We start from the raw sequence: 12,093 nt of genomic DNA on the forward strand, positions 1-12,093 counted from the left end.
TGCGCGCAGCCCTCGGGAAGCGCGACGCCCCTTGAAAGTTCTCCGCCCGCGTGCGCGGTGCTGGCCAACCTGCGGCCGGTCCACCTGCTTTTGCTTCTTGTTTTAGAATCTGCTCCGCGATGAGAGGGTGGATTGCCAAACCACGTTCCGCACAGAAGCTCTACAACCCTTAGTTATCCGCGAGTTCCCCATTGGAACGGGGGGCTCTCAATAAGCCGCTGATACTCGTTATGCTCCCCGTGCTGCAAGGCGGATCTATCTATGCCTTGAGGTAGAGGAGAACCAGTCTTGGCACCGTGGGTGGAAAGCGGTGGTTTTAAACAATATTTTTAATTTGTAAATTTACTTTGTCATTAAATGCCATTATTGTCTGTACTTACCTAATTTATTGTGATTTTTTTTTTTTTCCACCGAAGATCAAACTCAGGACCTTGTGCTTTAGAAGCAGGTGCGGTGCCACTGAGCTACACCCTGGCCCTGGAAAGAAGTGCTTTTACGTTGTTTTTGGAAAGGCGCTTTCGTAAATGAGCCTCTTTGAAGGCTCAGCCCTGGGCTGTCCTGAGTTTTGTGATATTGTTCTTTGGGATCCAATCTGCCGACCGACTGGATGATTTTTTTTTTTTTTAAACCGGGTATTGAACTCAGGACCTTAAGCTTCCGAGGCAAGCACAGCGCCATTGAGCTAAATCCCCGGCCCCATGACTGGGTGATTTTTGCCAAATTTCTCATACACTCAACCAGAGGTCACATAAAATAGGAACGCAAGTTGCACCCACAGGCTAGAGTGTCACTGAGTGAGACTGATGGTGCGAGAGGATACTTACTAAACCTGGTGATAAAGTGAACACTCCATAAGTACTACTAAAAAGCCTTTAGTTTCTGTCTGGTTTTCTACAAGACCTACTTGGGGAAAAAATTTAAAGTCAGTTTTGATGAGCTTGAATTGACCTTAAAAAGCACTTTTAACAAAAAAGCTTGTGAGTTGCTATTTTTTTGTTTTTGAGACAGGGTCTTGCTGTATAGTTAAGATTGGCCTTGAGCTCACTGTGTAGCCCAGGCTGGCCTCGAACTTGAGGCGATCCTCCTGCCTCAGCCTCCCAAGTGCGGGCATTACAGACTTGTGCCACCGTGCCTGGCATGAGACCTTGCAAAGTGTTAAATACCTAGGAATAAATTTAATAATTGTGCAGGGTCTTAAAGAAGAAATTACAAAGATCGGAAGGTAATAAGACAGGCCCAAAGGGGGAAAAAGAGCAAAAATTTCAAGTTTACCTAAACTATTTACTGAAATTCCCATGGTTCTGGGTAGATGGGGGTGCACTTGACAATTTTTCTAACATACGAGTGGAAGGATATATTTGAGAATAGTTAAGAAATCTAAATTTTTTAAAATGTGGAGGTAGACCTGCATTTTAATCAAATTTTAAAGCATCCTGCAGCACTTTAATAGTGTTGTCTGGGCATGGAGCCACATACATTTAATCTCAGCCTTCTGGGAAGCTGAGGCAGTGCAATCACATTAGAACCCAGTACTGCAAAACAACAACAACAACAACCAAAAAATTAACAAAACAAACCTCAGAATGGATAGAGTGTGTGAGTGTAATAACTGAAGCCTAGAAATGTTCATTATATTTAAAAATCCAGCCAGGGATTTAGCTCAGCGGTTCGGTGGCCTGCCTTGCTACTCCCATTCCTGGCCTATACATGTTTTTCAAAGGTTTACTGAATAAAAGGGTCTTAATCAACAAAATCTGAATTAGCCAGGTATGGTGGCCCATGCCTATAATCCCAGCACGTGGGAGGCTGAGGCAGGAGGACTGCTGTGAGTTGAAGACCAGCCTGGGCTACATAGTGAGACCCTGTCTCAAAAAAAAAAAAAAAAAAAATCCACTAAGTGATAGATGTGGTGATGTACTTTTATAGGGAAATGGATAAATTATTTAATAAATTAGGTGAAAGTTGGGGCAAATATAAAATGTACACTGGGGGCAAATGTAAAATCATCACCAGAGCTGCCTGCCTCACAAGCACAAGGTCCCGAGTTTGTAAAAAAAAAAAAAAAAAAAAAAAAAAAGAGAGAGAGAAAACCATCACTAAAGTAAACACAAGAGCTGCAAACAAACAAAAGGGGAGTTGGGGTTGGATGTAGTTCAGTGGTAGAGCACTTTCCTAGCATGAGTGAGGCCTTGGGTTCAATCCCCAGTTTAGCTAGTTAAACGCATCACAAGAGAATTAGAAGAAAACTGGTGAATTGTACAAAAGAGAAGGCCTGGGTGTTAAGGCACAGGAAGGAGGCAAGAGCAAGGAGGGTAGATACATTTGAATAAATATACAAGACTTAGATAACATCAGATATTATTACCAAAAGGCAAGTCACAAATAGGAGAACTTTTTTTTTTTTTCTTTTGGTACCAGGGATCAAACTTGGTACCTTGCACTTGCAGGGAAAGTAGCAGAGCCACTCAGCTAAATCCCTGGCCCAAGAAAACATATTTTTAACAAATATGACAAGACTGATCTTACTGTATTGACCTCTTACACACTGCTATGTAGCACACTAACACTCTACATGCAGAAATAAATGAAGGACAGGCCGCGGATTTAGCTCAGTGGTGCTGCTGCCTGCCTCACAAGTGCAAAGTCCTGAGTTTGATCCCCAGTACAAAAAAAAAAAAAAAAAAAAAAAATTAGAAATGAGTGAAGGACATAAACAGAAATGGTACCAAAGAAGATGTTGCACTGATAATATTTTTCAGTGAAATTCTGAATTTTGTTTCTTTATTGGTACCTTTTAGGTATACAATACAGTTATATTTATCGTTGAGATCTTGTACCTTTACATGATGTATCTTGGTTCTTATTTTTTCCCCCATTCCCCTGGCCTCCTTGCAGCCCCCCTTCCCTATTTACAAAAAGTTCCTTTTCTCTTATTTTTTCTGTTCCCTTTGTACCTTTTCCCTATCCTTCCCAGTTCCCCTTTATCTTTAGACCTTTTTCCTATCACACAATATCAGTTATACATTTTGATTCTTATGTACACTTTAAGTTTATCACGACAGACAAACTATTCGGTATTTATGCATGTGTGTCCCATTAATTTCACTTAAGAGTATGACCTCATTCTGCATCCACTTAGCTATAAATGTCTCTAGTTTCTCGTTCTTTATGGCTGAGTAGTACTCCATTTTATAAAAAAGCCACATCTTTCTTATTCAGTCTCCGGTTGATGGTCAATCAGGCTGTTTCCAAGCTTTAGCTATTATTTTTTTTTATTTATTTTTATTTTTTTAATTGAGTTTATTGGTACATTTAGGGATACAGTACAGTTACATTCATTGTTGGGATCATGTACCTTTACATGGCAAGTCTTGATTCTCATTTTTTTCCCCTTACCTCTGCCCTCCCTTCACCCCCTCCTCCCCTTCCCATCTACAAACACTTTATTTTCATCTTTTCATTCTCTCCCATTTTTTTCTAGCTTTAGCTATTATAAACAGCACCACCATAAACATGGGTGATGGATAAATATTTTTCAACGCCCATACTCACTAGTAAACATATTAGAGATTTAAAAAAAAGTGGAGTATCTCTTTGTCAAGGATTTTAAAAAACATAATACATAAGGTTGGCAAATACACAGTGTCATTGGGAATATAAATTAATAGCATCTTTCTGAAAACAACATAAATAAAAAACTATAAAAGTCTGTTGTTTAGCTGGGCATGGTGATGCACATGTCTAGTTCCAGAGGCTGAGCCAGGGTTGCTGTAAGTTTGAGGCCAGTCTGAACTACACAGTGAGACTTGAAAAAATAAAAGTGTATCATTTGATCTAACTATTCCACCTCTGGAAATTTATTCTGAAAAAATATAATCAGAGGAGTACAGGGAGTTATTTAAAAGGTGTTTCATCAACATGCTTCTCTTTTTTTCTTTTTCAGCTGTATTGGAACTGGAATTCGGGTCTGTGCATGTGCAAGGCAAGTGCTCCAGCCCTGAGTTGCATCCCCAACTTTTTCTTTTTTGGTACCGGGGTGAAACTCACGATCTTGTGCTTGGGACGCAGGTGTGGTGCCACTGAGCTAAGTCCCCACCCCCACCGGGTTTTTTATTGCAGTGAATAATAATAATCCCTGTTGGAATAGGGAATTTTAAAAAAATGAACTGGTTCTTCAAAAACTCTTTTTAAAAAGAATACATAATGAATTTGGAAATATTGAGAATATAGTAAATAAGCAGGAGACTAGAGTGTGTCTGTTATTCTACATTCACACATGTTCATGCAAACATACAAAGACAGTGAAGCACATCCCTAAAAACACTAACTATAATCACAGAGGAAAGATTACGGGCAATTTTCATTTACTTTTTTCTAGTGTATCTTTATTCTGTAAATTTTCTGCAAGAAAGAGGTATCACTTTCACAACTAGAAAAAAAGAATGAATATAATTTTTAATTAGCCTCATGAAATATGTATGTGGCCTTTCATTTAACAACTTGTGGTATTATTTTTGTTTTGCTTTATTTTTCACAGCAGTAGTACTTCTCTTTCTACATTTCTGCAATGGATACAGGGAAAGAAAAAAGGCCTTTTTAATTCTCTCGGTTTTAGCTTCCCTTTCCTAATCTTCAGCTATCAGTAGTTATCGGGAGTGCTGATAACACAGAGGAAGCACAGCTTTGGGCTTCTCTCCAGGGAGTATTTTAAGAGACTTCTAAACATACTCATTCTGCACTCGTGTGTATTATTCTAAGGAGCCCCTCATTTTCCCAGTATCTGTGCAGAGTAAAAGCACATTGCACTAATAAACACTGTTTTGGTGATGAGTCACTGAGCGCTGGTGGCCCCAGCAGGGAGAGGCTTCTCTGCCCACTGCATCCAAAGCCAGGCCAGGAAAAGTATCCATCTATCCATTCATTCACCCATTCATTCATTTAAAAAACTAAGCTTTCACTGGGGCGCTCACGTAGCTCAGTGGTTCTGCCGCCTGCTTCACAAGCACAAGATCCCGAGTTCTATTCGTGGCACCAAAACAAAAACTAACACTAAGCTTTCATTAAGTGCTTACTATGGATCACTTACCACCCCTCCTCCCAGACTCATGGTTTGGGAACCAGAGATCTAAAGCAAATGCATTCTACCTATTTTAAAATTGTCTTTGTATAAAATGAGAAAACGACCGAGAATTTAGCTCAGCGGTGCCACCACCTGCCTCAAAAGCGCAAGGTCCCGAGTTCGATCCCTGGTACCAAAGAAGAGAAAACAAAACAAAACTCTACCTGGTCTAATTGCCCTAAGGGACAAAGCCATCTCATATTTCCACTGTAGTATCATTGTGTTATCTGCTAACTCTGCAGTAAACTTTCCTTTCTGTCTCCTTTTTTCCTTCCTATGATGCAAACTCTCAACCTAGCGAAATGTACAAGCTCTCACCAGTGCCAGGCGGAATTCTTCTCAGAAAGAACTATGGCCTTGTATTTCCTTCAAAAGTAACCTATGTGTTTTCTTTTACATCAGGGGTAGCATACCAGACACATCTTTCTGAACCGTATTTTTCCACTTGGCTGTTTCACAGCTGGGGCCTGACAGACGCAAGCTGTCCCATAGTCCCCCGGTACGGGTCCTTCATGACACATGGGGCCAATCTTTTGCTGGACACTGAGGCTGTCTCCATCCTTCTGTTGCCATAGCCACACTGCAGTGAATGTTCTGGGCAGGTGTGCCAGTGATGTCAATTCTTTGAACAGGGCTTTCAGGGAAAATTGAGGGATATACTTTGAATAATGTTTCCATGGGGTCTTAATAGTTTGCATTGTTCCATTTAGGACCAAAATCACGAAGACTGGCTTGCCTTCTCAGGCAAACGGGAAGACATCTGTTGTGTTGCCACTTTGGTCTTCAACCAGAAACCAAGCTCAGCCCTTTAACCATATGCGCTGTGTGCCCTACATAGTCAAGAGGACACTTGTCAAGTCCTTTGTGATCCTTACCAAGAAATTCTTCAGATGCAATTCAGCAGACTAAGAACCGAAAACCTATTCTTTAAATATTACCCTTTTAAATTAAAGGGAATCAGTGAAAACTCCCCCCACCCCGCAGGCTTCACACGTAGGTGTGTGTGACTTGTGCATTTACAAAACACCCTGTACTCCAAAGGGACCTGGGCTTGGTTCCATGCTCTGCTGTTTCCACTTTAAAATTCATAAGGGCCTGCTTGGAACCCTTGTTCTGTAAATGACCTCTTCGTGCAGATCCGTGCACGGGGTGCCTGTTGCTTCCTGCGGTCCCTCCAGGCGCCGCATTCCCCAGCGGCAGGAGACAGGTGGGTTGTGTCCGCAGGTGGCTTTTCTTTGGTGGTGGTGGGCCACTGACACCTTTCAGAGGCTGTGCACTCTATTTAATCCAGTACTTGCTTTTAACAGAAAAAAACTACGGCCAGCTAGACAGACACCTCTCCCTTCTGGGGCCGGGGATCTGAACTCAGGTGTCAGCAAGGCTGCGCGTTCTCTCTGAAGACTGAGGAGGATGCCCTTTTGCTTCTTCCTAGCTTCTGTTGCATCTTCATTGTTCCCTGGCCCATAGCTGCAGGACTCCACGCTCTGCCTCCAGCAGTGCACAGCTTCTGTCCCTCTCTTCTTCATCTGGCCTGCTTAGAAGGACAACAGTCAAGTGAAAAAGGTCACCTTCTTCCAGGATGGCCTGGCCTTATCTTAACTAATGATAAAGCACAATGACCCTATTCCCAGATACGGGCACAACTGGAGGTACTAAAGGTTGGGACATCAACAAATTGTTTGGAAAACAAGTTTCCTTTCTTTCTTTCTATTTTGTTTATTTGTTAGAGACAGGGCCTTGCTATGTAGTTTAGGCTGGCCTCGAACTCACTATGTAGCCTAGGCTAGCCTTAAACCTTTCAGGATCCTACTGCCTCTGCCTCCCAACCGGTAGGTTTATAGGCATGCACCACCAAGGCAGGTGGGGAAACCCATTTCTACCCCATAAACAGTAGCAATCTTGACAGTCATGGTGGCACACGCCTGTAGTCCCAGCACTTGGGAGGCTGAGGCAGGAGGATTGCTGTGAGTTCAAGACCAGCCTGGGCTACATAGTGAGTTCCAGGTCAGTCTCAACTGCATAGTGAGACCCTGTCTAAAAAAAAAAAAAAAAAAAAAAAAAAAAAGCAAAAAAAAACAAAAGCAGTAGCACTCTGAGTCACTTGAAAGATAAAGAAATCATGTCACGTGTTTTCTTATAGGGTTACTTCCCTGCATTAGGAAACCATGCGTTATGACAGAGAAAGAAAGGGAATCATGGAGCAACCCGAACTTCCTCTTCTTTCAGTTCCTCTTTACTCCCCAGTACGCCAAAGGTGGAGCTTGTTTTATTGATTTATGTTTATTTGTATCAGTCGGTGTTTGCAGTATGTAACGATTGCACTTATCATGGGGAGCTAGCGCCCGTGCAGGACCCATCTCCAGTCCTTTCACCTCTTCCCTTCTTCCCCACCCCACGCGGTGATTGACGAGGTACTGACTGAGAAGTTAAATAAAAACTGTTGTTAGTTTTGGGGAGCATTGTCAACTAATGGAAGAATTAAGTAAATATGCGTGTTCCAGCCACAGAATAGACAGTATGGAAGTTCCGTGATTCGTCACGTGAGTTAAATGTTCGTATTTTTGTATTTAAAGCTACTATTTCACAGTATTATGAGTGGTAAAAACTCATGCTAATATTTAAATTTTGGCTTTTTCTTTATGCAGAACATTAAACAGGATTATTTTTAAAAAAACAAGACAAATCAAGACAGAGGGGAGAGGGCCGGGGATTTAGCTCAGTGTCACCGTGCCTGCCTGGCAAGCACAAGGTCCTGAGCTCAATACCCAGTACCAAAAACAAACAAACAAGAGAGATGGGAGAAAGAGGAAAAGGGAGACATCTTTGTATTTGAGTACTTTTTCGTTGTTGTTGTTACTGGGATTCGAATTCAGGATCTTGCACTTGTGGGGGCAGGCAGCAGAACCCCTGAGCTAAATTTGAGTACCTTTAAGGGTACTTTCCCTTAGCTTTTGGAGAAAGGTCCTGGTATTTTCATTTTGCAGTGGGTTCCACACACTGTGTATCCAGTGTTTCTTCCGTCTGGCTCCTTCTGAACATCAACTCAGAAGAAATCCGTTTGTATTTCCTTCCAGACAGATTTTTTTTTTTTCATTTTTTTGGTGCCCAGGATGGAACTCAGGTCCTCGCGCTTGTGAGGCAGGTGGCAGAACCACTGAGATAAATCCCTGGCCCTCCAGAGATTTTCTGTGCCCTCTTTATTGTCTTAACCTGAAGTTGCCCAACCCTCCATGGGTAATCACTGGGGTAAAAAAAAAAAATCTCCCTTTGCCAGTTTAAGCAGATATTATTTGTTATAGTAGTTTTTAGTAGTTTTGTCAATACATATGAGAAAGTCCAGCTGGGTGTCGTGGCACACGCCTATAATCCTAACACTCTGAGAGGCTGAAACAGGAGGATCACAAGTTCAAATTCAGCCTGGGCAATGTAGCAAGACCTTGTCTTAAAATAAGAGACGATGAAGGTCTGGGGACGTAGTTCATTAGAAAGGCTCTGGCTTCTATCCTCAGTTCTGGGAAGGAAAGAGGGAGAGAGGGAGAGAGAAGAATCTTCCATGCCCAAGGAGTTATGAGCTAGACATTCCTGGTTCCCAAAGACTTACTGTCCCCTTCCTTCCAGTTCACCCCTGCATCTCTGTTCACTTCACGCTGGAGTGTGAGAGTCCAAGACACGGGTTGTGTCTTCCTTTTTATTATCCCAGCAGTTAGCACAGTGCCCATAGTAAGGGCTCAAACCATCTAGGTCAACTGAAGGAAGAAATAAGCAGGGGACACATGGGTAACAGAAATGACTGGGACGGAAGCAAAGAAAAGCAACCAACTGGCCCAGACTCTGGATTGGGAGGGGTCACTGTGTGACCCCAGACAAGACACTTACACTCTTGGTGTCTTGATCTTGTTGGTAAAAGGAAGGAACTCCCCTGTCCTTTCAGGGCTGTAGTCACTGTGAGAAGGAGCTCTGTAGCGTCATTTTGTCAGAGGAAGTGTGGGGGGGCGCTAGAGCGCGAGGGTCTTGTGAGATCCTGGCTTTTCTTTCCATAAATTCCAAGTGGGCCACACACAGCCTCAGCCCTGGTTTGGGAACCCTGGAATGGGTGTGCAGTGGGTGCCTTCCAGCCTGGGGAAGATTCCTCCGGGAACAATGGGGCAGGCGTGCGACCCTCCCAGACTGCAGGAGGAGGAAATAAAATGGAACATTTAACTTCAAAGCCCCGGAGCCTGCCAGAGCTCTCTAATCTGACAATGAACAGGAAGGAGACTGTGACTGGACAGTAAAAAACGTGACCAGACAAGCCTGCCTGGGCGACCCTCCAGCCGGGGAGACCCTAACTGCCAGCGGGGTGGGGGTGGGGCTGCTTTCCTTGGGTCACCCGGACATCACAAAGTCATCTTGCATGTGGAGACCCACAATCAAAAAAGCTAAGGGTTCGAGAAGCAGTTGTTCAGCTGAGGGAACCGAGCCTGGCTGGAATAGAGGAAGAGGCTGGGAAATCTATTAGGTTTATTATTAGTAGTAGTATTGTTCTTACGCAAGTATCACTCCCCTTGTAACATTATTACAACACTAAATGTCGTTAAGATCTCGAGCCCCGGTATCCTGAGCTGTGTGTGCCCATGGACGGCAGGGGCAAGGCAGAGTTGGAGGTGCTGTAATCAGCCAGCCAGGATCTGGCAGGGGCTCGGGCCAAGTGGAGGAGGTGCAGACAGGGGCTGGGTAGTAATCTGAGCTGGAAGGACCTACAGATGGGCTAGCTTTACAGACCAGAGAGAAGGAGGGCAGTGAGGGTGGCAGAGCTCCACGCCACCTCCAAGGACGGGCTGATGTGTCATCCAGGCTGTTCTTCCCCACCCTCCACTGCTCCACGCTGCCCACCCTGCTTTCTCCCAGCCCAGCAGGTAAAGCTAAGGCTCTCAGTGTAAGACTGGTCGGCTCAGACTTGGATCTTGGCTTTGATTCTTTCCCATTGATGATCTTGGGCAAGTTAGTTAACCTCAGCTTCCTTGTTTACAAAATGCTGATGAGGGCAGAGGATTTGGCTCAGTGGTTCTGCCGCCTGCTTGCCTGACAAACTCAAGGTCCCAAGTTCGATCGCAGGTAAGAACAATAACAACAAAAAAAAAACCCAAAACAACAACAAAAAAATGCTGATGATGGTCATACCCTCTTGGTGGGATTATGTGAAGATCAAGTTATAATAATGCTGGGTGTGTACAGGGTGCTGAATAAGTTTGAGACAAAATTATTGTGGAATCATCAAATTAGTATCATATGTGTACATAATTTTGTCTTGTAAGCCTCAAATTATCTCATTGGCATTTTTCACAAGATGCCTAAAGAAATCTTTCAAAAAATCTTTTTACTGGCTACACAATACTCTGTTATACAGATAATTTAATAAGCCATTATTATTGAATATTTATTATTATTATTATTATTATTGTTATTATTATTATTATTTTGTGTGTGGGTACCAGGGATTGAACTCTGGACCTTGCACTTGTAAGGCAGGCACCAGAACCACTGAGCTAAATCCCCAGCCCACTGTTGAATATTTTTTAATATAACTAAAAGCTCTTGATGTTTTTTGGTTTTTCTGTGGGTCTGGAGTTCATGGGCACTCAGATGGGAACTATCCCATCAGTTCTTTGGGGTCTCCACCTCGCCTACTCTAATTTTGGGACTTGTCAGCTTCTGTAGACATGTGAACTCTTTCCTTTTCTTTTCTTGGTACTGGGGATCGAACTTGGGTGCTTGGGCTTGCAAGACAGGCGGCAGAACCGCTGAGCTAAATCCCTGGCATAAACCCTATTCTTATAAGTAGTCACTCAAACAATTTCTTGTTTGACTCTGAGTGCAGAGAACTTCGATTTATTCAACAGGCATGAACAGCTTTAAGATTTCAGAAACATGCTGAGGATTTAGTCAGTGGTGCCGCCTGCCTTGCAAGCGCAAGGTTCTGGGTTTAATCCCTGGTACAAAAAAAAAAAAAGATTTCAAACTGACTTCCAGAAAGTCTGTACCAAACATATCACACCAACAACCATACTAGGAAGTTGAACCTTCACCAACACTAAGTTGGCCTTTACAAATACACATATTTTCACAATTTCCCTCCAACTGATTATGAAATTAAATACTTTTTTTTTTTTTGGTACTGAAAATCTAACTCGGGCCCTTGCACTTGCAAGGCTGCCAGTGGAACCATTGAGCCAAATCTCCTGTCCCACATTGTTTTTGTTAATGAATGAATGGATTTTTTTTTCCCCCTTGGTACTGGAGATTAAATCCAGGGCCTTCACACTGAGCTACATCTCTTGCCTTATTTATTTATTTATTGGTACCAGGTATTGAACTCTGGACCTTGTGCTCACGAGGCAGGCAGTGGAACTACTGAACTAAATCCCTGGCCCTTCCTTGCCCTTTAAAATTTTTTTGATTTTGAGACAGTGTCTCCCTAAACTGCCCAGGGTGGGCTTGAATTTATGACCTTCCTTCACATCTCAACCTCCCAGAGCCCTGGGCCCACAAGTCTGTTTTGCCACTCCCGGCTTTGTTCAGATTTCTTTGCCCTCCAGCAAGATTGGATTTCGTTTGTATTTTTCCAGTGCTAGGGATTAAAGCTAGGACCTCATGTATGGTAGGTAAGCACTCTACCACTAAGCTGAATCTCCAGCCCCCTTTTCCCTCTATTTATTAATTAATTTTATTTATTTATTTTTGAGACAGGGTCTCACTATGTAGCCCAGGCTGGCCTTAACCTCACTGTATAGCATAGGTTGGTCTCCAACTCAAGGTGATCCCCTCCTGCCTCAGCCTCCCAAATGCTGGAATTATAGGTGTATGCCAATGCCTCCGGCTTTTTTTTGAACTTTATTTTGAGACAGTGTCTCATTCAGTTGTCCAGTCTGGACTCGAACTTGAAGTCTTGCTGCTTCAGCCTCCTGAGTAGCTGGGATTACAGGCATGTGCCACGG

This window comes from Fukomys damarensis, unplaced genomic scaffold (assembly GCF_012274545.1).
Source record: "Fukomys damarensis isolate Sample0158 unplaced genomic scaffold, DMR_v1.0_HiC HiC_scaffold_9, whole genome shotgun sequence".
NCBI classification, from domain to species: domain Eukaryota; kingdom Metazoa; phylum Chordata; class Mammalia; order Rodentia; family Bathyergidae; genus Fukomys; species Fukomys damarensis.